This window comes from Ambystoma mexicanum, chromosome 3q (genome assembly GCF_040938575.1).
Source record: "Ambystoma mexicanum isolate Mex_15411 chromosome 3q, UKY_AmexF1_1, whole genome shotgun sequence".
NCBI classification, from domain to species: Eukaryota; Metazoa; Chordata; class Amphibia; order Caudata; family Ambystomatidae; genus Ambystoma; species Ambystoma mexicanum.
The window spans coordinates 458,441,987-458,469,842 of record NC_090926.1 but is presented as its reverse complement, the minus strand read 5'-3'; the positions used below and the strand labels follow the sequence as shown (position 1 = coordinate 458,469,842).

General features: G+C 46.4%; 1 protein-coding gene across 2 annotated transcripts in view; it reads left to right on the top strand.

The window, feature by feature from the left end:
* LOC138582673 (protocadherin-10-like) overlaps positions 1-27,856 on the top strand; it is a 495,452-nt gene that overhangs the window by 413,588 nt on the left and 54,008 nt on the right. The gene's annotated exons all lie outside the window — the stretch shown is intronic.

Below are 27,856 nucleotides of genomic sequence, written 5' to 3'. Positions count from 1 at the left end.
AATCCTTCACCCTACCGGTAAGGTTGTAGTTGGCTGGTCTGGTAAAAGTGCTGGTAAACATTATTACTTTTACTGTGTACCGGCCAACTCGGAATGAGGCCATGTTTCCTCATCCAAATTGCCCAGGTACTCATGACTCAGATACCAAGGCACCCATTAGTTGTGCGGTTTAGAAGATCTTCCATCTGAGGCATAGCTTCTTTGCACAATGCCTGAAATAATGAGGGGGTGTATTTGTGGGTTCCACATCTGTGTGGTCGAGGGAGAAGGGGGAACTGTAAATGCCAAAACACAACTGTAAAGGGAATGTCTCACCTCCCAAACATCAGTCTCATCTGCAAGAGACATTTGAATTAAGCCTTCCCTGCGTGACCATTTACACTCCCCTTGAACTGCATGCTAGAGGCAGCATGTACAATGATGCAAAGGGATCTAATGGTCACTACTTAGGACATGTACCGAAGTACCAGCACATGTCAATGTGCTAGGCAACTACGCAGTTACATTAGCTTTGCTGATCATAGCGGACTGAGTAATGGCAAGTTCCAGATATGTTTGCATGTATTCAGTGTGGTGATTTATAATGTGCATGAAGAAAGGGGGGTCCAACTGAACTCTGCCTTGTGTAATCCCTCTCTAAACACAACCCCCACATGGCTTTATAACGTTGGCATGTTGTGCTGTCCCACACGCCTTTTTGTAGTGCCATTGGAGTGATGCGAGCTAGCACTTTCCCAGTTCAACTGTGTATGTGTGTGCCAGTAGGTGGACTTGATTTCAGATGAGTCTACTGGTGACATTGGGCCTCATCAAGGGTTAGGCCGAGCGATAAACATGCGGCAGTGACGCTATTACCAATGCATTACCGCTCCGCCCAATTGCGAGATTGGGCAGAAAATAGCAAGATTTACCTCCAACGTTTAGCTTGCACTTGCAGCACTATTACTGCAGCACTATCCGCGCCAGCAGTAATAGCACCAATACTGCCCCATGGAGTCCTATGGATTCTTAATAAAATGGGGAGTAACAGCATTACCACAACTCAGGACCGAGTTGCAGTAACGCTATTTGCATTGGCAGTATGTGTGCGGATTTACTGCCGGAATACTGCCAAACTTCTGATACGTTCCACTGTCTTCCCAATTAGTGTACTCGCTCAAAGATTGCACGGCAGTGCCTATTGCAGATGTGCGTGCATGCCTCCTGACCACTTATCATTTTACAGACAGAAATATCTGGCGTAATTGTTGTCCGCTGTGGAAGACTCCTAAAAACCTACAGTAGGCCTGTGGGCAGGACTGCCAATGGACATCTTCCCAGGTCATCTTCTGTTCGTCACGCTCTCTTTTTCCTTTCTGATACAGCAATACGACGCGTTCTTCCTTGCGCAGTATTAGTATTTACCGCTTTGCTAAAGTCCGTCATTTTTTATCCTGATCAGAGCTGGACCATTGTCGCTGCTCGGTTTCTAGAGGTCATTGTGAATGGCTGCTCTTGGTTCTGTCATCTCTAGGGGTCATTGTGAATGTCTGATCTATGTAAGTTATGGATCTAGGGTGCTCTAAGACTGCCACCACTGCTTGTCTAACAGGGGCGGTATCACCCCATTACTGCACATACAAAAATACAGTATCAGAAAATGCAGAGGTTTTTACTGTGCATTTTGCAGCAATTATATGTGGGGGGTGGGTTAGGGTAATACATTAAGTAAGGGGGTTATGGGGGAGTCTAGGGGGAGAGATCTACCCCTGCATATAATAGTGCAACAAGATAAAAGGGCTGACAGTCTAGGCGTCTTCCCCAGGGCTATCGTGGTCAGAAGGGCAGCCATTGTCAGCATTGTGGCCACACTCCGCCCCGCCTGCTCCGACACCTCACAGGTTTAAATTGGAAGGGATGGTGTTATCGTCAAGGCTTTTCAGCATCTCCCCACTCCTGCATCAACCACTGCCCTAGATGGAGTGATGTGGCTCCAGCTGCTCTCCTGTTATGTGTGTCGGTGGCAGGTGCTGTGCATTAGGGTTGATTACAATGGGCTGCAGATGTTCCTGAACGCTGTCCTCAGTGCACCTACACAGGTATGGTTCTGGTGAAATTAGGCAAGACTTCTGGATGCAGGTAACCCTCACCGGTGCTAAAATGTGGGCATGAATGTGGGTGTTTCTCCTGTGCGGGCAGCATTTCTGTTTGGAAGGTAAGGGTGCTGTGCATGAGATGCTGTAGTTACGTAATGCATGGCTTCAAAGACAGCTTGGGCAGGATGGTCCCGCCAATGTGTTGTCTACCAATGGTTCGGGGACGCCAGATGGTTCAGCAGATGGCTTGTGTGGCTGGCTTCACTGGACAGCTACATGTGTGAGTTATGTGACATTGGCGCTCATTAGGACCCTGGCGGAAAGGTGTTTACGCCAGCGTAAAGCATGGCGTACCTTTCCGCCTGACTACGAGTTCCCGTAGCGCCATGGTGATTTTTACGCCTGCTTTTTGCAGGCGGAAAAATCCATGGCGCTACGGGACTTGTTGTTAATTACGCCACCGTAATTTACGGTGGCGTAATTAACGCCTTCCCCACTCCCATTATACCCTATGGGGCAAAAATGGGAATGGGGAAGGGTAAATGGGGATTGGGGACTAACCGCCCCGCCAAGGTCGGAATGGGGCGGTAAGTCCGCCAACCCCCATGGCGGAGTTGGCAGCTTTGCGCCATGGACCATGGTGCAAATTGCACCATGGTCCTCCGCCAGGGTCGTAATGAGGGCCATTGTGTGCGTTCTAAGTAGCATGCCTTGAGAGCCCACCATCGCGAATTGGGAGGTTGTGATTGTTGTGTGCATGGTGCGTACCTGTGTTGGCAGTATCTCACCATGATGTTGCAGGATCAGCAGTGTGAAGGATATGTAATGGAATATCTATAATGACTGTGGTCAGCGTTCAACGCGGCATGAGGTATCAGCGATGTTAAGTGCATCTGGAGAGGGTAGCGTGACTCTGGTGCGCATTGTGTGGCCTCATGGCCTGGGCACTACTGCATTCTTACTGTTGCTATGGTATGCAGTGATAAAATCATGGCAAAAATGTCGCCTGTGCAAAAAATCGCTGCAAAAATGCTGTGGTTTGACCCGTTAAAGGTGTACCCCATTACACCATTTAAGGGCAACAAGGGTTGCGGGGGTGTCCCCTGCTCCCATTAAATGGTATAATTGGTGTGGAGGTTGCGGGGGTGTCCTCCGCATCCTTTACATGGATTGCAGCGGCAAATCCACAGTCTTTTTGCTGCTACCTTAACACATGGAACCGTTGCTATCCATGCTCCTTCTGTGTTGGCTGAAAGTGTACATGTTGGGTATGAAGCTTTTATGAGCAATTATTTTTGTCTACATCACCCTCATGTGTGGGCTATGCCCTTGTGTGTGCACTGCGTGATTGTATTGGTATGCAATCATGGTCTTCAATGGTCATTTGCGGGGGTGATAACCACACTTGGGTGTGTGAATGGACTATAGTATGTATAGTATAGTATAGTATGTGGACACATGACCTTCCCTTGCCTTTTGCCACTGCATAGACTCTCTACTTGTATGCACCTGGCAGAAACGTTAGTAAAGCATGCTACTGCCTGCATGTGCACGAGTGTGGTGCTTTCTATGGTTCTCATGGAAGCGTGCTTCCTGCTTTTCACTTACACAGTGCCTTTCTTGTTGTAATTCTGTCCGCATTATAGTCACCATGTTGGCAGAAGTGATCATGTTGCATTGGAAGTGACCACATATGGGGCTTTGTCATGCCTTGCTTCATTTCCTAATGAATTCGTGGGTGCATTGCTGGTGGTTATGCCTAAAGAGCATCATTGCTGTGTTGTTCGGTGCCAAACCAGGCATTCACTTGCTGTTTGTGTTTTCCTCTTCGTGGTCTGTGTTGCTCAACAGGTGTTTGCAAAATGTTCATGTTTTTCTAAGTATTGTCAAAGATGATTTTCACATCTTTGTATTCTCACATGACTGATTTCCCATAATGTGTCATATCAGAAAATAACATAATATAACACACACCTTCTATATCTTAGATTTAATACATGAACATATGAAAATAGCATTAAAGCAGAACACAACAAACCATAAATGATCATAACGCCTACTATGCACTAGTTTGTACAGACAGCCCTTTTAAGTTGAGACTGATAGTGCAGCCTTCTTGGGGTCGTTTCTTAAAGACCTTAGATTCTGGCCGAGCATCGTGCCAGTTCATAAGTGGCTAGGGCATAGAATATCTGGCTGAATTACCTGATAGTTAGTATACGTGTCATCTTCCGAGTCACCTGGGCACCGTCCACCGGCGTTATCTGAAGAGTCACATGCAGTGATTTTATAGAGCGCAGGCAGGGCCCATGCAAGCGCTAGGCAAACCCGGTGCTTTTCTAGGGAGCTGACCAGTGGGAGGCAAATAAGAGCCAGTTTTCCCCTCTGATTTTATGAATTGCAAAAGGGATGCAAACCAATCCGAGTTAACGTATCTGCATAATGTCCTCAATTAGAGGTTACCCTGCCACATGTCTAGGAATATCTAACATGGCAGTGGAAACAGGGCTATTGCCTACTGGCACACGTTTCTGAGCATCACAATACATGGTCTTGCTCAAATAAAAGCAAAGAGGCCTAGCAGGAAGAACTGTTGATAAAACAACATTGCCATAACCAGTGCACTCACACTGGGTAGGTCAAGGGTCACGGTAGAACATAAGGCAGCTGAGCAAGGGGCAGGGGAATTACACCTCACAGGCAGAAGATGAAGGAAATGGCGTGGGTCCAGGGCCTCCTGCAAGTTCAGCAACTAGGAGTTAAGGGCCGTGTCACCCTCATCTCAGAATAGGTCAAACTGTGCTGCGTTTGCAGCACATTTACTCCGAAAGAGTTTCATGAGAATGAACAATATGACAGATATAAGTACTGACCCCGAGCACTGCCCCCACAATTGATTTGTTGCAACATTTGTCTCAAGTAGAAGTAATGCATTTTCATGTACATTTAAAACTACACCATGAATAAATAGACTGTGTGTTGGGTGCACACGCTATGTTGGTGTTGAAATTCATTTATCCTGGTGAATTCACAGCTACAAGCATTATCTATCCTTATCATGGAAAGTTAACAAAGATGCTCTATTAATCTGCAATATTCTGTGTTTGCAAAACAATACTGAACCATACTGGCCAAGCCTTCCTGGCTTTGCCAGTATATTTATATCAAGTGCATGTTATATATCAAAGATAAGCATGCTGGCTTGGAATATGTGCATGTTGGGGGTATATGCATAGCACTGAACCTGTCAAAGATGTATGTGGGTGTTCGAATGTTAAATTGCTGGTGAAACATTAAGCTAACAGTGAGAGGTATTAAACAAACTGAACAAGTTGTCAGGCCATACTAGCAATTTGATGATGGGAGAAAAAGGGTGTGACGCTCTAAATTAATGTCACTTAAAAGCAGAGCACTGTTATAGAATTTAGAAGGCAGTGATGGCACTTTGCCTGCAGTGCGTGTACACTCCAAGGGGCCACATATGCTCCAGCCAAGTCTCCCTGTCCTGCCCTGCAAGTTTACATTTTGCTTTCTGTCTATAACCTCCCATGTACTTGTACAGCCTCAACATACTTGTGGGTGGAGTCTTTCTGCAATGGGTGTGGGTGGTGAGGAGGTGTGCATGTGTATTGTGCAAGGCAGCAAAAGCTGCGCTTGCCATCCAATCTTCTGCTCCTGGCCCTTCCACCTCCACACAAGTAAGTCTTTACAACATGAGCACAGTAAGCAGGCATATTATAAAGTGCAACCCCTCGACCTGCCCCACTCCCCAGCCAGCATATGGTCACTGGTAATAGCTGGCAATAGCTGCTGATTGGGCTAGACTATGAGGGTCGTGTGAAAGACGATCTCTCCACATGCACCAGGGCTAACAGGCTGGAGCTGGAGCTCATGCTGTACCAGGTGCAACATGCACACTGCCACTGCCTATGCTGTGCCAGATGTCTGTTCAGGGAGCTTACCCTGGCTCTGACCATGCTATACCTGTACTAGTTTAGGAGGAAATCCTGCACTGGCCTTGCACATGCGGTACCTGTTGCAGTGTGTGAGAGAAGCTTGCACTGATTCTGTTTCTGCCATAACTGTACCAATTTCAGTGAAGTGTGCACAGACCTTTGCCCTTGCAATCAACTGCTCTTCCAATGCTGCACTACATATTTGTGAAGGAAATGTACACTGCTTCTGCCATGCTGTGCCAGCACCTGTTTGCATGGGACTTGCACTGCCCCCGCCCATGTTGTGTCTGTGTGTGAGGGAAGCTTCCCGGAATCTACCCATGCTGTACATGTGCCAACTGGTGAGAGAAACATGCACTGGCCTGTCCTCTCTATGACTCTACTTTTTTTGAGAGTGACGCTTGCATTGATCTTCCTTATGAGGCACTTCCTATGACCATGTTGAACCATTTGTGAGCGAAGTTTGCCCTTGTTTTATAAATGTTGTATCTGTTTGAGATGTAATCTTGCACCAGCCCAGTCCATGCTGCATTAAACCTTGGTGGTTAGGGCCATGTTTGTGGAAAGCATCCACTAGCCCAGCCCACACAGTTCCTGGAGGATTCTAAGGACAGCTCGCAATAACCTGGTCTAGGTGGTACCTGTTCAAGGGAGGTCTTTGTGGCACCTGTACCCAGGCTGTAATTGTGAGGAAAGTTTGTACTTTTTGAAGAATTGCGCAGCACTGTTGCCCAGGTTGTGATTTATGAGTGCCTGTGAGGGGATCTCAAACTGCTGCCTCCCATGCTGTACCTGTTTGGTGTCCAATAGCAGCTTGTAGTGTTTCTGACCATGGTGTATCTATCCACAGATGGAAGCTTTCAGAGACGCTCACAATGTGGTTCCTGTTCTTTGTGTAACCACAACTTGCTCTAATACCCGTATTGTACAGTAACCACCGTGGTCAAAGAAGGTTCACCAGGAGGTTTCCCTACAGTACCAGATGGTGCTTTGAGTAGTGCACCACCTACTTGGCATGGTGGGGCCTCGCTCACTCCTGTTCTCCTCTCCATCTCTGAGATGACAAAGGAATTCCCTACACTTGCCTGCGAATGTACTTGATGCAAAGGGTAGTTCTCTGCCATTCGTGATACCCAGAAAGAGAATGCGAGGGGTCTCCCACCACCCTGAGCTAGCGCTGATGGTAGCAAAGCCACTGGAAGCCACGAACACTGTTTCACTTTCAGTGACTCAGCATCGGCTTATGCCACTGTCTTTGGTTGAGGTGTAATGGATGCAAGGTAGAGGCAGAGATACAGCAAGCAACGCCAGTGGTAGTTCCAGCTCTAAATTGGGGGGTAGTCGCAATTAGCCAGTTGGGTTGGTGGAAGGAAGCAATCATTAAAGTAGGGTCACAAAAGCCCAGAAAACTACCTCACAGAGGCACGCACACACACGTGTTTGCCTCTGGTGTGTGTATGCCTCAGTGAGGCTGTTTTCTATGTTACCCCTCGTGCATGTGTGTGTCTGTGTGTGTTGGTTAGGGAAGTGTGAGGAAGGGATGTCTGAGAGACATTAGTTTCAATTTTACTGAAATAAATATTTTAGTAATTCTGCCTATTGCGAACCCTTCCGGATCTGGTCATAGTTTCTAATCCAACCTGTGTATTAAATGTTGTTCGTGTAAGAGAGTATGGATTTGAAGGTTCTTTGTTCTGAAAAGGTTTGAAACATGACACGTTATGAACATGTTGGGCAGAACATGCATGTGCAGTGGTACGGACACATTTGCAATGAAGGGATTGTATAGTCAGCACACATGGGGTTGCTAATGGGGGGGGGGGGTGGCAGCAAAATTGCCCTTTTTCGCCTTGCTTGCAGAAATCCTTGCCTCGGCCCTGAGCCCAGGCATGTTGAGGCTAACTCTGTTATCAGAGAGACTTAGGGACTCGATAAAGCACAGCTTCCACAGGAACCAGACGCGTTTTGCTGTTGTAACTTTCAGTTGCTTCAGAGTGATATTGATTTTCATATGAAGCATTATTTTCTATCAGAAAATAACCATGTAAGGCATAATAAATTAAAGAAAAGTTGGCTATCAAAAAGGGGTGATTGAGTGAGAAAAAGCACTGTCTCTATCCTTAACGGATTACATTTTTGAAGGATCGCTTTGTTCCAGACATTAATGTGCACTGCTGGCAGGCACTGGCACATAGAATATGGACGTTTCCTCGTTCCCAAACCATGTTGGAATTGCATACTGGATTAGAAAGCGAGCATGCCTGGCACGTTCGCATGCGATTGTCATGGTTTTCGTGGAATAGGTGCCATTACTGAAGGTGTATCTTAATTGGAATACAACAGGGTTTCCTACACACGCTCTGGTACTATAGCACAAGGGGTGCCCACAGAGAGTGGCTTCTAGAGTAATTTTATTCTTCACAAAATGCCAAAAGGGTGTACAATCACGCATACACTCTCAGCCAAACCAGTGAGCACGTCAGCTGCTGCACTTAATTGGCAGGGTGGTGCACTGGTCCCCCCGTTTCTCCAGTATTGGGTCACAGAAGTGGGGAGCTTAAGGCAGTCAAACAAAGAGCAGTTGTCATTCTCATCTGTAAAGTTGGAGAAATGCACATGATACCTTATAAGATTGTGCCTTTTGTTTGCAGTCCTCCCTTAGCAGGAACAGATAATCACTAAAAATCACCCCACCCAAAAAGTACAATGAAAAAAATGACACAATGGGCCTCATTCCGAGTATAGCGGTAAGGGATAGCGGCCACCGGTAACGAGACCGGTGGCGGTAATCCCTTACCGCCATACTCCGAGTTCCCTTTGCGCCCTCGCCCTTAACGCCTGCTTTGAGCAGGTGTTAAAGTCGAGGGCGCAAAGGGGCCTCCAAGCCAATAACGGTGACCGTAATGAACGGTCACCGTTATTTGCATCTTCCCCATTCCCATTGAGCCCTATGGGGGCTCATTTGGTAATGGGGAAGAGCCTTGGTGAATGGGGAATTACCGCCCCACCAACCTTGGAATGGGGCGGTGATTCCGCCATCCACCAAGGCGCTGCCGGTCCGGGTACGGCGTCAACCAAGGCGTTAATAGCGCCATTGGTTAGTGCCGTACTCGGAATGAGGCCCAATATATTTTACAACCCTGCCATTTGGTGGACTGAGAGTTGTTGCCTTAAGCAAGATAGGTTGAAGTGGGAGAATGGAAGACCAGGCTCCCGTCCTTCGCCTCTCGCGCTTGGCCTAGAGGGTCACGACCCAGACACCCGCCACGAGAAGAGTTTGTCCATTTACCAGACGATCAGATACCCTGGTACAGGAACATACGGATGTGTCCATCTGCCTGCCCAGCAGGCCGCACTGGCCATGCCGACACCTGCGGCACGGATCAACTAGACTAAAACCTACACGTTGTTAGAGATGCCATGACGACCTAGACAACGGGAAGCACATCTGTACAAATGTACACACTGGACATTCCCACACCAACCTACACGAAGAATATACTCGTGCATCTTTATTATTTTTTACATAGGCTTTCAGAATGCAGAAACGCAAGACGCGTCATGAACTCTTCTACTAGCTTGCTTACGCTTCTCTTGAAACCAGTTACCGCCATGAGAAATATAATGAAGACACAACACTGGTCATGGAATTATATGCTCCCATAACCTAAAGCACCTGTACAACAAACGGACCACTTATGCACCGGGCCCAAGTAGGCCTCAAACAAGAGCTCCCGTGGACATTAACAAAGCAAGAGTCAGGTTGCTGATCCTGCAGAATGAGCTCGGCGAAGCAACCAGCCAAGGTCGCAATGTTGCAAACCCACATTCCAAGAGCAAATCATCAAAGGCACGATGTTGCAACCTCGTACTCCGCGCACCAACGTTAAAGTCGCCCCGGCAAATTAAACCAGACGCGCAGTAGAAAAACAATATTAATTGTGCAGAATTCTGCCTCTTTCACGGTCCCTCCCCACGTGACCAAGCCGAACCTGACGAGATGCCAAACCCAGGAGAACAGAGGCATCTGGATCCCTCGCTACGAGACACTGGCAGATACACTTGAAAGGCTCAATGGACATCTGCGACAGTGGGAGCGGTCCGCCGTCCAGCTATGAATAAGTCCTCACATTGTCTGCACGTACCTATAGTGAAACATTGTTGCACCTTGCAGGTACACCGAGAGCTGGGAACAACGGTGGTCCCAGGCTGGGAAGCTCACGGGCGCACCAATCAGAACATGGGGCTCTTATCACTGACGCCAGCAATATTAGCCAATCCTCAGGAGTCTTCATGTAACAATTCTCATGTATCTAATTGTAGGGACATCCCAGATATACCACCTGACTACACCTTGTCCACTAATATCATTCTCTATATGTGTGCTATACTAACCCTACCACTCGAACACCCAATTAAGAGTGGCGATAGGTTTTTTGTTAACTTTCTGAAGTGACGCAAGTAGCGCGTCATAATACAGTAAAAAGGGCCTGCGAGCCCCACGATTGTGTGTGTGTCAGGACGGACGCGTACGCTCCTTGACCCATCCCTGCCGTTTTGTCTAATAAACAGCAGAGTCACCTTGCTCCTTGTGTGCGTCTCATACTCTATCTCATCTCATCTGGGATATACACGGGAGGAGTTGGGGCCTCCCTGCCTGGAGGTCCGCGGACGGCCCGGCCGACCCCGGCAGAATTTCCCCCTGACAAGTTGGAGGCACTGCTGAGATCTGTTTAAGATCGACTTTTTATTTTTTACTTTTTCCAGGCACTCCCGTTGCGAGGAGGCCCGGCGGCGCGGCCCCCTCTGCCGTTGCCCCCTTCTGAGGACTACAGGACCATCGCGGAGCTGCGAGAAGACCGGACAGCGCAATCCGGATATTGGCCCTCGGGAGCCGGTTGAGAAGTATCCCGCCCGCGGTTGGCGAGTGTCCAGACGTGGTCCAGACGAGGGGAGGTGGCGAGCCGCTTGGAGGGGTGCACGCAGTCGAGCGGCCCTGCATCGAGAGAACTTGGTGAGCATGACACGCACAACGAGCAATGTGAAATTGTGAGGGAGGGGGAGGAAATAAATAAGGGAGGAGGGAGGTATTGTACAGATGCGCGGCGAAGGTCTAACGACTGAGTGTTGCTAATGGAATGAATGGTGACGAGACGAGTGCGAGAGCAGTCGGCTACGTCACGCGAAAGAGGGGGGCGGAGCACGAAAACATCACGTGTGGCCGCTCGTAGACACTGATTGGCCTAAGTCGCGACTAACGTGTAGGGGTGGGTGTGTGTGGTTTCCTACGATTTGGCATTTATTGATCAATGAGTAGATGAGGTTCCCTATTGTTCGAGCAAGAAACTCGATAGGTAGATGACGAGGTTCCCTATTGTTCGAGCAAGAAACTCGATAGGTAGATGACAAGGTTCCCTATTGTTCGAGCAAGAAACTCGATAGGTAGATGACGTTTCCCTGTAGGCGGTAGCTAGTTGCATAGTTGCCCAATACGGAAGATAATTGGCTGGTTAAGCCCTCCTGTTGAGGGGCGTATCACACGCGAGGCGACGCAGCGTGCGCAGTCCGATTATATTATTGATGTGATTACCTTGTTCCAGGAGAGACAGGAAGACAGCTGTAGGGTTAGCGGGGGTAGATTGCAAGTGTATTTTGAAACTTAAAAAAAAAAAAAAAAAAAAAAAAAACATAATAAGAATGTACCAGTAGCTCGAAGAAATCGGTGACGTCACCAGTAGGGATTTAATAGGATATCGCGAGCACAAGGAACTTTGGGTTTGAGAGGGGTGAGGAAGAGAAAAATGATAAGGGAGCGGATACGGAGATAAACGATAAACGAGTGGATCGGAAGAGGAGAAGGGGAGAGGGGCGTGGCTGCGCACGGAGAACGCCGGCCACGGCAAGTGTAAAAGGGGGAGGAGAACGGGGAAACAGGACGACTGTACAAGATCGTTGTAAGGGGTACGCAGCCGCAGGGGGCTGCGTGCGCTTCGGCCGCAGGGGGCCGTAGGGGAAGGAATACAAAATATAAAATTATACATATATATATATTTGTGTTTTATTATTATTATTTTTTATTTAGTTTTATATATTTTTTTTTTTTTTTGCTTTTGCATAATTTGTCAAAGGATTGTCTTAAGTCCCCACGCTTACGGGGCCAGGTAAACAATATAAGGTTGTATATTGTAAACTGATAGTGAAGGGAAGGGTAACAAGTGGAGCACGACTATGTCATACGGGACAGTGTCGGGAGGGTGGGGGAACACCCTCACAACCCCACTACAACACATATGCACCACACTGCCACCCCATAGGGAGAAATTAATAAAGTACAGCATAGAATGGACCCAGGGGACGGATAACAAAATGTTAACACCATGGCCGCCTAATGGTAGTTTCGATCCATATGCCCAACATTCACTGCTAAACCATCTGCACAATACATACAAGGGGAAGAAGTTGGCAAGCCATGTGGAGGTGTTTAACTTATGGAGGATGTTCCAGGGGTCCCGACCAGGACCAAATGGAATGTTCACTATGGGGGAAACACCTGAAGAAAAGGAGATTAAGAAAGAAGGAACGGATGGTGAAAAGGGGTGTGAAAGAACAAAGAATACGGGGAATGGAGAAGAGGGAGGAGTCAAAATTGATAAATTAGACAACATAAAAAAAGAACCGAGCAACGAGATACCCATATCACCGGGAGTGATAACAGAGGGAGGAGGGTTGTACCCTTTAAGAGAATTAGAAGAAATAGAGGGACAGTTAAGGGCGGCTGAAGGAAACTCGAACCCGGCATACAGCCCTCCACCATATGTGGCTCATAGGAAGATGCCAGTGGAGGAGGGGAGGATTGGAGAAGAACAGACTGTAGAGATAGGAAATGATGAGTGGGTCGCTGCACAGATATTAAAATTACGAGGTTCACTAACTGGAGAAGAGAGGGAGGTAGTAAAGAGAACAGACGAGGATAGTAAAAGAGAGAGTGAAATGAGGGGGGAGGAGCTATTATGGCAAAAGGGAGAGATTTTGGAGGAAAGATTAGCAAAGCTAAGGGATGAGCAGAATGAATTGATCAAACAGCTTGAGAGGGAGGAAAGAGAGAGAGCGAGGAAAAGGAAAGAAGGTAAGGACGAATTGGAAAAATTAAGGGAACGAAGTGAGGAGCAAAGGAGAGAAGCTGAAAGGGTAAAAGCAGCAGCGGACAGGGTATCAAGAGTAGTGCTGAGAGAAAAGAAGAAGGAAGAAGAAGAAAAGGAAAAAGAAATGGCAATATGGAGGAGGAGGGTACTATCAGAGACAGCTAAGAAATATGAAGAGGGGAAAGCAATAGAAAGAGAAAGGGTGAAATGGGAAAGGAAGAAAGAGGATGAAAGAATATTGGAACAGATGAGCAACGAAGTGATGGAGGAACTAAAAAGGAAAAGGGAGGAAAATAGTAGGGAGATGGAGGAGAGGAGTGAAGGGGAAAGAGAAGGGAGAAATAGGGAGAGTGAAGAATGGGGGGATGTATATAGAAGTAGAGAAGTAGCAACAACATCAACACCAGGGGGAGCAGTTGGTAACAAAGGAAGAGGAGAAATGGAGCTAATAGACTTAGAAACAGTAACAGTAAAAGGGAAAAAGGCAGAGTGGGGGAAACCATTTATGATTGATTTTTGCAGTGAGGAGGAAGAAGGAGTAGAAAGGGGAGGAAGAAAGAGTGAAAGGGAAAGCTTAGATAAGCTGTACCTCACTAGAACAAACATAGACTCGCCATGGATCAGTAGGAGAAGGGAGGAGCTGGAACGAAGTGAGGAGGGGGTGCAACAAACACCATCGCCATCTCCATCACGCCCTCCCCCATCGCACCCTACATGCTCAACCGCCACACGCTCGCTGCGCACAATAAAGCTCGCGCCCTTCATGGACGAATTGACTCCCTATGCATGTCGGCTTAGAGACCTCCCTAGCCGCAGGCAAGATAGACAAATAAACATGCCCACATTAAACACAGGAAATGACGAAAAAAGGGGAAAGGACGGAGAAGGAGGTAGAAGCAGGGGTAGTAAGGAGGAATTTGAAGTGGTAAAGGAAACGGGGGAAGAGGAGGGGTGTGAGGACTCAATATTATGGAACGTAAAGGGTGACACAAGACACAACTTAATGCCACTGTTGGAGAGAGGAGGGGTTAGACCGCAGTATGTACCTTGGAAGCATACGGATAAAGAAAATATAAAATGTAGGCTCCCATCACTAAGTGGAGGTGCGGGTAAGTGGATATATGAAATGGAAAAACACACCGCAGGACAGAAACTAGCAGTAGGAGATGTGAAGGGCCTGTTGATATCAATATTAGGGGATAGAGCGGACGACATTTGGAAGAGAGCGGGATTCCATGGGGTAAAAATAACGAACACATCGCATGATGGGGTGCCATTTGCAAACTGCAGACATGCGCTATGGCAGGCACTGAGAGTACAGTACCCAGACACATCAGACATAGGAGCAATTACTTCCCGTAAGATGAGTGAGAATGAGGATCCTGTTGATTATATCCAGGATATTCAAGAGAAGTGGCGCATGGAAACTAGAGAACAATGGGATAAAACACCAGCCATATTTTATCATATACTAGTACAAGGGCTCCCAGAAGGAGTTCAGAAACAACTAAAGAAAGTAGTGGGAATGGAAGCAAAACCATGGCCAGAAATACAGCTGACTATAGTACATCACTGCAGGACATGGCAAGGAAAAATGAAACAAAAAGAAGAGGACAGGAAAACAGAAGAGGCCAAACTAGTACAGAAAAAACTTACTAAATACACAATGGAGGGGGCACTAATAACTACGCCCACACCAATGGCCCAAAGCCCCACACAAGTAGTGGCTGCACAAGATCCAGCTCAAATAGCACCTCCACAAAGTGTAATACAGCCAGTGCCGCAACTGCAAATACACGCACCAAACATGGGAGGAGGGTACCCAATGCAAGGAGCTGGGTATTATAGTTATAACAGGGGGAGAGGAGGATTTATGAGAGGGAGAGGATACGGATATAATAACCAACAGCAGGTGGGGGGATTCAGAAATTCCTACCCCACAGGGCAACCAGTATACCAGGACAACACAGGGAGCTTCCCATGGCAGAGCAGGGAACAACCCGTGTGTTGGAGTTGTGGATTATTAGGACACATGTCACGAACATGTAGGGTCAGGCCAGGAACACCAGCATGGAATGAACAGGCACAACCTAGGACCTCACAAGAACAGCAGGGCATACAACAACAGCAGATGTTACAACAAGGAAGTGACCAACAACAACAAATAACACAACAACAGCCACTGCCACAACAACAAGTAGCGCTAACACAACAACCCCAAACTCAACAAACGCAATTGGGTAGGGTGACGGTCTTGGGACACAACCCTTACACAGGAAATGGTCAATCATTGTACCCCCAATAGGACAGCCCACAGACGGCCTTGGTGTGTCCCATCCTGTCAGTAACACCTAATAGTGCGGAGGAGCCACGCATAGAGGTAACGATAGGTGACAAAAAATTATCATTCCTTGTTGACACCGGGGCAACCCGGTCTTGCATAAGGGAAGGTAAATTTAAGATGTCAGGCGAAGCCATGAACACCCAAGGATTTTCTGGGGCTAAAGGGTTGGTTCCCTTTACTGATAACGTTCCCTTATCTATTGGAGATTATGATCTGTCAGTTCCACTTTTGTATTATAGTGCCTCACCAGTAAATATACTGGGGAGGGACATAATGAATAGGTTGAATATGACGATCTCCTTTACAGAAGACGGCATAATTTTCTCTACTCCAGGGATTAACATGCTAGCAGCACGACAGATTATGCAAGCATACTGTGGACAGACAGCGATTAGGGCGGAACCAGTAGATGGCGAGCTATTCCAGTATGGAACATACATGGCAATTGCATGGATGCCTGGGATAGAAGGGAAAATATGGAGGAGGCCAGCAGCATATCTGTTCCGACCAGAAACACCTGTTAATGAACCAGAAGGAAAGGTGTTTGTAATGGACATTGAGAGCATTATTGCAACAGCTGATTATATTGCTGTGCACGCCCAAGATAAAGAAGGAAGAGCATGGAGGGCAGTGATAGCACTAGCAGAGGGATGTAGGCTGACCCAGGTGTCAGATGAAGAGCTGTTCTCAGAAGAAAAGGAGGAAGATGAAATGGTGTTCATGATGAGTGTAGAAATATGGCTAAGAGTGGCTCACAAACAAATAGCACAGAAAATTGCAATGGCACTTGAGGCACCTGCATGCACCCCAGTCCCTTTCTTTAAGGAGAATATGTTAAAGGTGCCCAAATCATTATGGACTATTAGCCCTTATGACGTGGGATGCATAAAAAGCATAGGGGGTGTAAGGATAAAATTGAAAAAAGGTGCCATACTACCAAGAGTAAAGCAGTACCCACTGTCAAAAGAGGCAGATGAGGGCATATATGAAACTATAACGGCCCTTATAAACAATGGCATATTGGTCCCCTCAGAATCACCATGTAACACGGCTGTGTACCCAGTGCGCAAGGCTAAAGGGGGGTCTTGGCGCTTCATACAGGACCTCAGGCCCTTGAACAACATAGTAGAAGCAGAGTATCCAGTAACAGCAAACCCGGCAACAATATTGTGTGGCATTCCAGCCGAAGCATCACGATTTACAGTAATAGACCTTAAAAATGCATTTTTCTCAATACCATTACACCCAGACTCACAAGATTTGACAAGCTTCACTTACCGAAATACAAAGTGGAAACATACCAGGTTACCACAGGGGTATTGTGAATCACCCTCAATTTTCAATAGAGTAATAAAGATGGATTTGGGTAACGTTGAGGTGGGAAGCACAGTGTTACAGTATGTGGATGACATAATAATTTGCAGTACAAACGAAAGTAAATGTAGAGAGGACTCGTTAAAAATGTTGACGATATTGGCTGAAAAGGGGTACAAGGTAGACATGGAAAAGATACAATACTGTCAGGAACAGGTACTTTACATTGGCCAACTGATATCCCAACATGGAAGAAAGATTGCACCACAAAGAGCACAGGCCATCTCAAGCACTCCCATGCCACAGACTGTGAGAGAACTGCAACAATTTCTGGGGCTGTGCAACTACTGTAGAGCATGGGTATTTGATTACAGTTCATACATAGGACCGCTGCTTGAGGGGTTGAGGGAAGCAAATAAAGGGGAGAAAAAGTTGGGGTGGACTATGGAAATGAGGGAGGCCTTTGACGAATTGAAAGACGCGATATCAACAGCTCCAGTACTGGCATCCCCAGACTATGAGCGACGCTTTTTTATATTTTCACATTGCGACTCAGCAGTGATGAAAGCAGTATTGGCCCAAAAAACGAGCATGGGCTATAAACCAGTAGCATTTTACAGCGGTCACTTAGACCCCGTGATGTTAGGCCACTTCCCTTGCGAACAAGGTCTTGCTGCAGCTGCTTTTGCAGTGGAAAAAGCATCAGCAATAACCATGGGGTGTCCAACTACACTGTTTGTGGAACATGCACTATTTGCAATATTGAATAAACCCAAGTCCACACTAACGACACAGAGGGCATCAGGTTATGAGATCATTTTGTCTAGGGCTGAACTAGCGATTGTTAGATGTAGCACTGTTAACCCTGCAAGGTTCCTAGCAGAAGTAATTGAGGAGGGAGATTACGCCCATGACTGCACCAAAATAAATGAAATATATTCATGCACTAGAAAAGTTGAAGAAAACGCACTAGAGGGAGGTGAGCTTTTGTTTATTGATGGGTCATCAACTATTGATCAAGGAGATGGGATACGGAGGACTGGGGCAGCAGTGGTAAAAATGATGGAGGCGCCGGTGTGTGTGGCTATGAAGTGTGTACAATTACCACAGCATTACTCTGCTCAAGCCGCGGAACTGGTTGCACTAATATTGGCATTGAAGGAAAGTTTTAACAAACGAGTAACAATATATTCCGACAGTGCATATGTTACATCCACTGTCCACTCAGGGCTATCAAAATGGAGGAGAAGAGGGTTTAGGAGAGCTGATGGCACTCCAGTGCAACATGCCCTCTTGTTGGCTGAATTAATTGAAGTAATAAACGACCCCCAAGAGCTAGCCCTAGTAAAATGCACCGCACACACCAATGGTAAAGACCACGTCTCAAAAGGGAATGCAGCAGCAGATGCACATGCGAAATATGCTGCATACTTTGGTGAGATATGGAACCCCACAGACTCACAGAGAGGGAGAGGGAGGGGAATGGCTAGGGAGATGTTAATAAGAGAAGGGTACACCCATCTCCCAGCCACACAGATTATGGAATTACAAGCAGCAGCACCAATGGCCGAAAAGGAAATATGGGTAAAAAGAGGATGTACAATGTCACCAACCGACGCACTATGGCGCCAGGGTGGTACTGGGAAAGTTGTAATACCGTTGGCACTTTTAAATACCGCCCTGAGCCAATTACATCACCCAGCCCATACAGGCAAGGAAATAATTGCAGCACGAATTAGGGAAGATTGGTTCTGTCCCGAGTTAAATTCTCATGTGTCAAATTTTATTAGCAATTGTCTCACATGTCAACAGTTTACGGCCGGTCATACCCTAAAGGTGATAAGAGGTACCATACCCCGGCCAGAAGGACCTTTTCGGCACCTTCACATTGACTATGTTGATATGATCAACATATGTCAAGGTAATAGGTATATGATTGTAGTAGTATGCCCATTTTCTAGGTGGATTGAAGCAGGGCCCTGTTCACACCCAGATGCATTTAGAGCAGCCAAATTCCTAGTAAGGGAGGTCTTCCCCAGGTGGGGAGTGTGCGAGGTGTTAAGATCAGACAATGGCCTGCATTTCGCAAACGAAATGTTCCAACATATCACAGCCCTGCTGAGCATAAAGCACAAATTTGCATGTGCATATCACCCACAGGCTAACGGTGTATGTGAACGCCTGAATGGCTTATTGAAGGAGGCAATTGCAAAGATACAACAAACAACAAAGAAAAGTTGGTTGTATTGCCTTCCGTTAGCCCTATTCGAATTAAGGAACAGGCCAGGGTCCGACCACCACCTCACCCCTCACGAGGTGGTTACTGGACGTCAAATGCGCCTTCCCCTAACGCCAACGTCAAGGGCATTCACTGACCACGAAAGTTCAGCGAGTGTACTAGGTGATGAAATGTATCAATATGTGTCGTCTTTGATTACTAGTGTTGTGTTTGTGTCTCAACAGCTCGAGCGCATACGGGGCGGGTCCATCAGAAATCAAGAAGAAGGCACCAGTACAGAATTAGGAAAAGAGAACTTGTGCAAACTTGCCAAAGGTGACCACGTGCTACTTCGCAATTTCAATAGGAAGTGGAACGACAAAAGGTTCACCGGCCCCCATCTGGTAGAAGACGTATCACCAAGAGCAGTAAAACTAAAGGACAAGCGTGCCTGGAACCACCTACATGATGTAAAGATCTACAAACTGCAGACCCGCCCCAGCGCCAACGACAGGTCAATTGAAAAAACAGAAACAACATCCCCGACAGCGGAAGGAAGTTCTACCACAGACAACGACCCAATTGTTCCCTTACCGTGTCACTACCCAGCTACCCCAGAGACAACAACGGACAAAGAAAGGGGTGATCCCCATACTGCCCACCCCATGGTCACACGTTCAAAGAGTAAAAATACTCCCGCCATCTGAGCACAAACCCCCCCCGCCCATTGACTCCCAAGTACAGTTGTAACTTAAACTGAAAGACATTGCCCGCACAAATACACATGTAAACACGTGAATGTTCTTTTTTTTCTCTCGCACATACAGGAACTGCGTATTATTGTGTTGTTAAGTAAAGAGCTAACTAACAAGTCCACTGTCCAGGCGTAGATGGTACTCCCAGACGACAACTACCCAGAAGAATTGTCACACCAATTTGTATACGAAATAAAAAGGCCAACATACTTAAAAAGAAGAAGGGTACGTGTCTACTACACAGCCTTCCTCCTGGCCATAGAATATTCCATGCCCCACCTCCGCCAATACTTGCCGGTCCTAAGAGACCGATTAGAGTAGCGTGGGAGCAGCTCTTCGCCTGGGCACTGAATGACTATTTGATAGGGAGAGCTTAAATAAAACAAAACTAACATCTAATAACGAGCATTTTGAGAATTTTTAGGCGGGCAACTTTAACGGCGCAAGAATACGCTGCCAGGACTGCAGCAAGGTAAGAGCAAAATGCCGGTGAGATTAGCATATGTAATAAAAATAATAGGGATTTTGATAATCACCGGATTTTTGGCTGCCTCTGTCTGGCAGTACAGCTGTGCTATCAATTTTATTGCTGCACCCAAACCTAATATACCCCCGTTCCTTGCTGCAACAGGTGTTACGTCAGGTGGTAATAGTAACATTGCACCCAAGCAAAATAGAGTTAAACGCAGCACATACTCAGACAATAAAGGTATTGATAATTATGTACAAGATTCAGCACACGTCACAAACAACATATGGTACCAACACATGACCCGCATTGGTAAGCAGACAACTGAGGATAGCTGCTACGTTTGCTCATTAATACCATACGCCATGAGTGCTTCACGAACATTTGTTGCCACAGAAATAAATGAGAAGACAGCGCAGTGCATAATATACTTGGCACTGTTCCAGACGAAAGGAAGATTTCAAGGAACTGTAGTGCACATGACATGGAAAACACGAGACTCATACCCATATGAAAACAACTTCCTTAAGACCTACTTGAGTTATCACAAGACCAGTTTACATGCTGAAGCATTCAAATATATAACAAGTGGTCCTGCAAAAGGAGAAACAAAGAAAGTAACACTGCAGTATCTACCATGTGATTGGTACGCCACTGAAGTTCCGGGTAAACAAGGATGCTGGGAGAGGCCGCTACTGACGATAACAGGAAAGGTGTATCTGGACAACAGCTGGGAGATAGGAGTGATTGGCAGCAACATGGTAACAAAAGAAACTATCTCAACCATCGAGACACACAATCACCGATGTTGGACGACGTGGATCAAGTATGTACCAATGCTCACGTGGGTAGAAGAAGATGAAGACCCAATAACAATACTACCGTTGACTGCGCCCAAGGTATGCTACCAGCATAAAGGAGAGGTGGACGTAGGATATAACACCAATTGTGCAAGTGTGACGGAGTTACCTGAGGGGGGAGCGGGAACAGCAGTAATAATGGACCATTATTGGGCCTGTGGAGAAAAGGCATACCATACACTGCCTCCCCTATGGAATGGTGTGTGCACAATGGTACACGTCAATGTACCATCACTAGTGGTACCTAAGAAGCACGTCAATGTGGCGAAATTTCCTAGAATGGATGAAGGGAATAAGAGAAGAAAGAGGTCTGCAACACTTCAGGAGGAGCAAGGGAACAGGACCAACAGCAATGACACTGTCAGCAATGACACTGTCCTAAATAGAAGAAAAAGACAAGGAGAGCCACTGACAGGAAATTACCTGTGGGGAAGGTCGGAAACGGCACTAACATCAATACCGCCAGAACACAGACTATTCAGCAGAGCAGCAATGTTCTTCTCCTCAATAATACACCCGGGACTACAGGCTTACGCAAACGCAAAATGGCTCCAAATAACTAGATGGGAACTAATGATGACCATCAATTCTACAGTAAATGGGTTTAACGCAATAAAAGAGGAGCTGCGAGCTGTAAGGATGGTAGCACTCCAGAACAGATATGTATTGGACCTTCTCACAGCAATGGAAGGAGGAGTTTGTGCAAAGATAGGGCAATCATGTTGCACGTTCATACCTGCCAATGATGCTGACAATGGTACACTGACAGAAGCAGTTTCACAATTGGCCCAGATGCACTCCAAAATGATGGATGAAAGCAACGGTGTGAACAAGGATAGGAGCTGGTTTTCACTATTATGGTCATGGATGCCATCCTGGCTGTCAGATGGACTGAAAATAATAGTGGGATGTACTATATTGGCTGGAGCTACCCTGATCATAATTAGATTTTGGAAGGCACGGAAGGCACGCACTACTGACGAGTTGCTGGAAATGGTGGGAATGCACCCCTTGATGCCAGCAGATGACGGCCAGCATACAGGTGTAATAATACAGGAGAGGGAGAAGCTGCGCACCCAAATAATCACCAACCATCTAGACCCACCATCAGTGAAGATCGAGAACCCAAGAAACCCCAGGAGCTACATAGGAAGATGGGTATACTGTACGCCTGGAGGTGCCTGTGAATATATGTATTGGTCCTTTGAAGATCATGTAAACCATTATGGACATCTCGGAGGAATAACTAAGATATGGCGAGTAAGAGGAGATAACGAGAAGGATATGTTTGTGGTCGACAAGTCGACCAGAGGGGGGACTGAAGTGGGAGAATGGAAGACCAGGCTCCCGTCCTTCGCCTCTCGCGCTTGGCCTAGAGGGTCACGACCCAGACACCCGCCACGAGAAGAGTTTGTCCATTTACCAGACGATCAGATACCCTGGTACAGGAACATACGGATGTGTCCATCTGCCTGCCCAGCAGGCCGCACTGGCCATGCCGACACCTGCGGCACGGATCAACTAGACTAAAACCTACACGTCGTTAGAGATGCCATGACGACCTAGACAACGGGAAGCACATCTGTACAAATGTACACACTGGACATTCCCACACCAACCTACACGAAGAATATACTCAGTGCTATGACGTAGGCGACAGGCATATTCACGAACGTGCATCTTTATTATTTTTTACATAGGCTTTCAGAATGCAGAAACGCAAGACGCGTCATGAACTCTTCTACTAGCTTGCTTACGCTTCTCTTGAAACCAGTTACCGCCATGAGAAATATAATGAAGACACAACACTGGTCATGGAATTATATGCTCCCATAACCTAAAGCACCTGTACAACAAACGGACCACTTATGCACCGGGCCCAAGTAGGCCTCAAACAAGAGCTCCCGTGGACATTAACAAAGCAAGAGTCAGGTTGCTGATCCTGCAGAATGAGCTCGGCGAAGCAACCAGCCAAGGTCGCAATGTTGCAAACCCACATTCCAAGAGCAAATCATCAAAGGCACGATGTTGCAACCTCGTACTCCGCGCACCAACGTTAAAGTCGCCCCAGCAAATTAAACCAGACGCGCAGTAGAAAAACAATATTAATTGTGCAGAATTCTGCCTCTTTCACGGTCCCTCCCCACGTGACCAAGCCGAACCTGACGAGATGCCAAACCCAGGAGAACAGAGGCGTCTGGATCCCTCGCTACGAGACACTGGCAGATACACTTGAAAGGCTCAATGGACATCTGCGACAGTGGGAGCGGTCCGCCGTCCAGCTATGAATAAGTCCTCACATTGTCTGCACGTACCTATAGTGAAACATTGTTGCACCTTGCAGGTACACCGAGAGCTGGGAACAACGGTGGTCCCAGGCTGGGAAGCTCACGGGCGCACCAATCAGAACATGGGGCTCTTATCACTGACGCCAGCAATATTAGCCAATCCTCAGGAGTCTTCATGTAACAATTCTCATGTATCTAATTGTAGGGACATCCCAGATATACCACCTGACTACACCTTGTCCACTAATATCATTCTCTATATGTGTGCTATACTAACCCTACCACTCGAACACCCAATTAAGAGTGGCAATAGGTTTTTTGTTAACTTTCTGAAGTGACGCAAGTAGCGCGTCATAATACAGTAAAAAGGGCCTGCGAGCCCCACGATTGTGTGTGTGTCAGGACGGACGCGTACGCTCCTTGACCCATCCCTGACGTTTTGTCTAATAAACAGCAGAGTCACCTTGCTCCTTGTGTGCGTCTCATACTCTATCTCATCTCATCTGGGATATACACGGGAGGAGTTGGGGCCTCCCTGCCTGGAGGTCCGCGGACGGCCCGGCCGACCCCGGCAGAATTTCCCCCTGACAAGGTTGTAAGAGAATGGGAAAGGGCATGTTTATTTCTGCTGCCGCACATGGGATTTATACATTATGTATCTATGTAGGGAATTGGTATAGCACATAACCAGCAAAAGAGCAACAGTGGAGTGGGCAGGGTTTATGGAGTACAAAGGGGAGAAGAGAGGGAAGGTGGGTCATGATTTTAAAAGAATCCAGTCATCTTGGGTCAGTTTACTATTACTTGAGGAGTAGCATCTTTTGTTGTTCCCTATGGGCATGATACAGGAAGCCAGCCAGATGTTACAGAGTATGCTGTTCGAGAGTGAGAACACATGGCAGGATAATGCTTGCTTTCTGATTTTCTCCTTTATGCCCTTCTTGGCATCTATCTGGTAATCTGGGGATGTCTTGGCTGCTTGTTTTGCATTCAACAGCTGAGATTAACAATTTCTCATACAGGTAAGGTAGTTTCTTTGTCATCAGAGCTTTGTATGTGGTGCAGACCATTGTAATGGTTGACTGGGCAAATAGAAGTAACACCAGCACTCTCACAATATCATCCTTAATTCTTTGAAACTCCTCATCACACTCTTTTAACCACAAAAACACCTACCTTGTTTAGTAAGCTCCATCAGGAATGCAATCTTGCTAGATATGTTACTAACACATTTGGAATAATACTCAATTAGGCTTAAAGAAGATGTTAACTCAGCTTTGCCTGATGGCCTCAGCATCTCTACTGATGCTTTAAATACATCAAGCTTTGGTTGTACACGCTCTGGTGATAATTCATGCCCAAGGTAATCAATGTTCCTCTGACTGAATTTGCACTTTTCTAAGGTGACCTTCAGACCTGCATCACCCAACCTCCTTAGCACTTCCATAAGTAGTACATCATGCTCTCACTTGTCAAATCCCCATACCAGTATGTCATCCTGATGGAATGGTACACCTTCTGCAACATTTAGGATTTTGTGCAGGATCATCTGAAAGACACTTTTGGCTGAAAACAGCCCACATGGCATCCTAATTCAGCAAAATAATCCAAATGGTGTAATAGAAATTGTAAGATCTGGACATTCTGAGTGTATCTTAACCTGTTGAGATGCTGACCTTAAATCCAGTAACAAAAATACTTTAGCCCCAACAATCTCTGATACCAACTCTTGAAACGTTGGCAATGGAAATGTATCAGTAAAGATGTTCCTATTGAGTGCTCTTAGATCAATACATAAGCGTATAGTACCATTGACCTTCCTAACTACCACTATGGGCGTAACCCACTCAGATGAGTCCGCTGTCACAATTGCTTCCCCCCTCTTGCAACCTCCTTAATTCACCTTCTACCTCTCTCAGAGCAAATGGTACAGTTCTGACCTTGGCAGCCACCAGAACTGTACCGTCCCATAACCTTATTTTATGAACAAACCCTCTTTGAACACTTTTGGGACCCAACCTGAAATGTCCACTTTATTTCCTGTAATGTACTATTGGAGTTCTCCAGGACATACACTTGTTGGGTATTATTGTGGTCTACCTTCATTGCAAGCTGTTCTTGGTGGTCCCAAGATAATAGTTCTCCTTCATGACATGTCAAAAACACAGTGCCCTTGGTTGCCGTTGCTTGAAACTCTAACCTAACCTGGCCTGAATCTCACCAATGATGACTTTTGCCACCTTCACACAGGCATTTGCTCTCACTCTAGTTTCCCTAAGTGTACAATAGACAAATGTGGTTCTCCATGCATCACAACTCACCAATGAACATGTGTACATCTTTGCTATTCACTCTAATCTGTGCATGTGGCTTCTTCTCTTGCTCCCGCCTGTAGCATTAATCAAATTAATGTATTCTACACCACCATCACTCACTCTCATCCAATCTCTGTTCGAGACCTCCCAAACCACACTGCCAGGACTACTGGTAAATCTGCAACATCTGGCAAAATGGCCCTTCTTCCCACAGTCTCTGCATTCAACATGAACTGCTAGACAGTCTTTGTCCATCACTAAGTATTGAGTGCTGCTCTATCTATAACGCCTCTTCGGATAATGATTTTGACTATCACACCCTAGCCGCGAACATGAATCTTTGTTGGAATTCTTATTCCTTCCTTGGTTCTTTTCCTTATTTCATTGAGTCATTTTGTTGCGTTGACTTCAGTACTTTTCTCCAATCATGATCCTTTTTCCCACACCTGCAACCACACTGGTTTCGCCCTGCTCCTTCAGATTGTTCTCCTCTAGCTCGTTCCTACATTCCTCTCTCTGTTCAACATCCTTCACAATTTTGATGGCCTTGTCCAATGTGGAGCCTCTATCTTTCCATAACTCCTCTTGGATTTTATCATTTATATATTTTATCATTATCTGATCCCTTATGTGTTCTTCTTTGCAGTGCTCAAAATTACACTTCCGGGGGAGACCATGCAACACTGCTATGAATTCCTCAATAGGTTCATCTGTTCTTCTGTTCTCAGGTTCCAAAGTGATACCTCGCCAACATTTTGTTTTCCTTTACTTCAAAACGTTTAGCAAGCTTTGCAAGGCTGACCTAAAAAAAAAATCATCACATGATCCTGTTGCCCTCCTATGGGTTCTGACAATCTCTTTGCCAGTATGCCCTAAACAATGAAAAAGGAGAGCATCTTTCTTTCTACAGAAAAACGTACCCTATGTATTGCAAGGACATACTTCAGGAAGCCCTTCTTCCAGTCCCTCCTGTTTACTGCAGGCTCCCCTGGGAAGGGTACAAATAATGCAGGTCCAGGTACATTTGCTATGGCAAATGACGGAAGAGCCTTATCTTGGTCGCTGAAATTCACAAAATTGTGAAGGATGTTGAACAGAGAGAGGAATGTATGAACGAGCTAGAGGAGAACAATCTGAAGGAGCAGGGCGAAACCAGTGTGGTTGCAGGTGTGGGAAAAAGGACCATGATTGGAGAAAAGTACTGAAGTCAACGCAACAAAATTACTCAATGAAATAAGGAAAAGAACCAAGGAAGGAATAAGAATTCCAACAAAGATTCATGTTCGCGGCTAGGGTGTGATAGTCAAAATCATTATCCGAAGAGGCGTTATAGATAGAGCAGCACTGTTTTGCTGAATTTCCTGTTTACAGCTCTTCTTTGTCACCTTTGTCACTCCATGAAGCTTATTGTGGCTGTCACCGAGATGTATAGGTTGCTTGTTATTATGTGGCATGCCACCATCTTGTGGAGCTGTTATCTGCAGTTACGTGATGCAGTAGCTTGCGGCTCACATGGTGCAGCCACACTTGACAGTGATGCCGTTCTTCCAGATCGTTCCCAGCTCCCAAAGCATTCACGTTGCTCAGCAATGCTCGTCATGAGGATGTGAGGCAAGAGCCTCAAGAAAGTGTCTTCTGCCTCCCAGATCCTCCTTCACTTCCTCAGGGGGCATCAGTGGTGTTCTTCTTACTGGCACTCCAAACACCCGTCAAAGCCTTCGCAACCAATGAGCTTTGCGCCATTCTTCCCATAAAGCGGCCAGTTGCACCTCACTCTCCTCAGCTCTTCACCGTCCTCATCACAAGTATCCACCGCAGCTGTTGCTGTTCCTCTATCACATCACCTATTTGTCGTGTCACAAAGTGCATCTCCACGGATTTCAGGTCAATGTAATATTCTTTATTTCTAGGTTCCATAATACCACTTGCAGCCCTCTAACCTCAGCTCTTTCACCTGCCTTCTATCCAATCAATACATTCCTTCTCCACCTTCTGAGAACAGAGGGTTCTTAACATTTTATATTTGTATGTCAGTAATACAACGTATTTACACTAAATGCATTTGTACGGTTAGCGGATGCAAAAACCTGCAATGAGGGTGTTGCCACGTCTATGCGAGA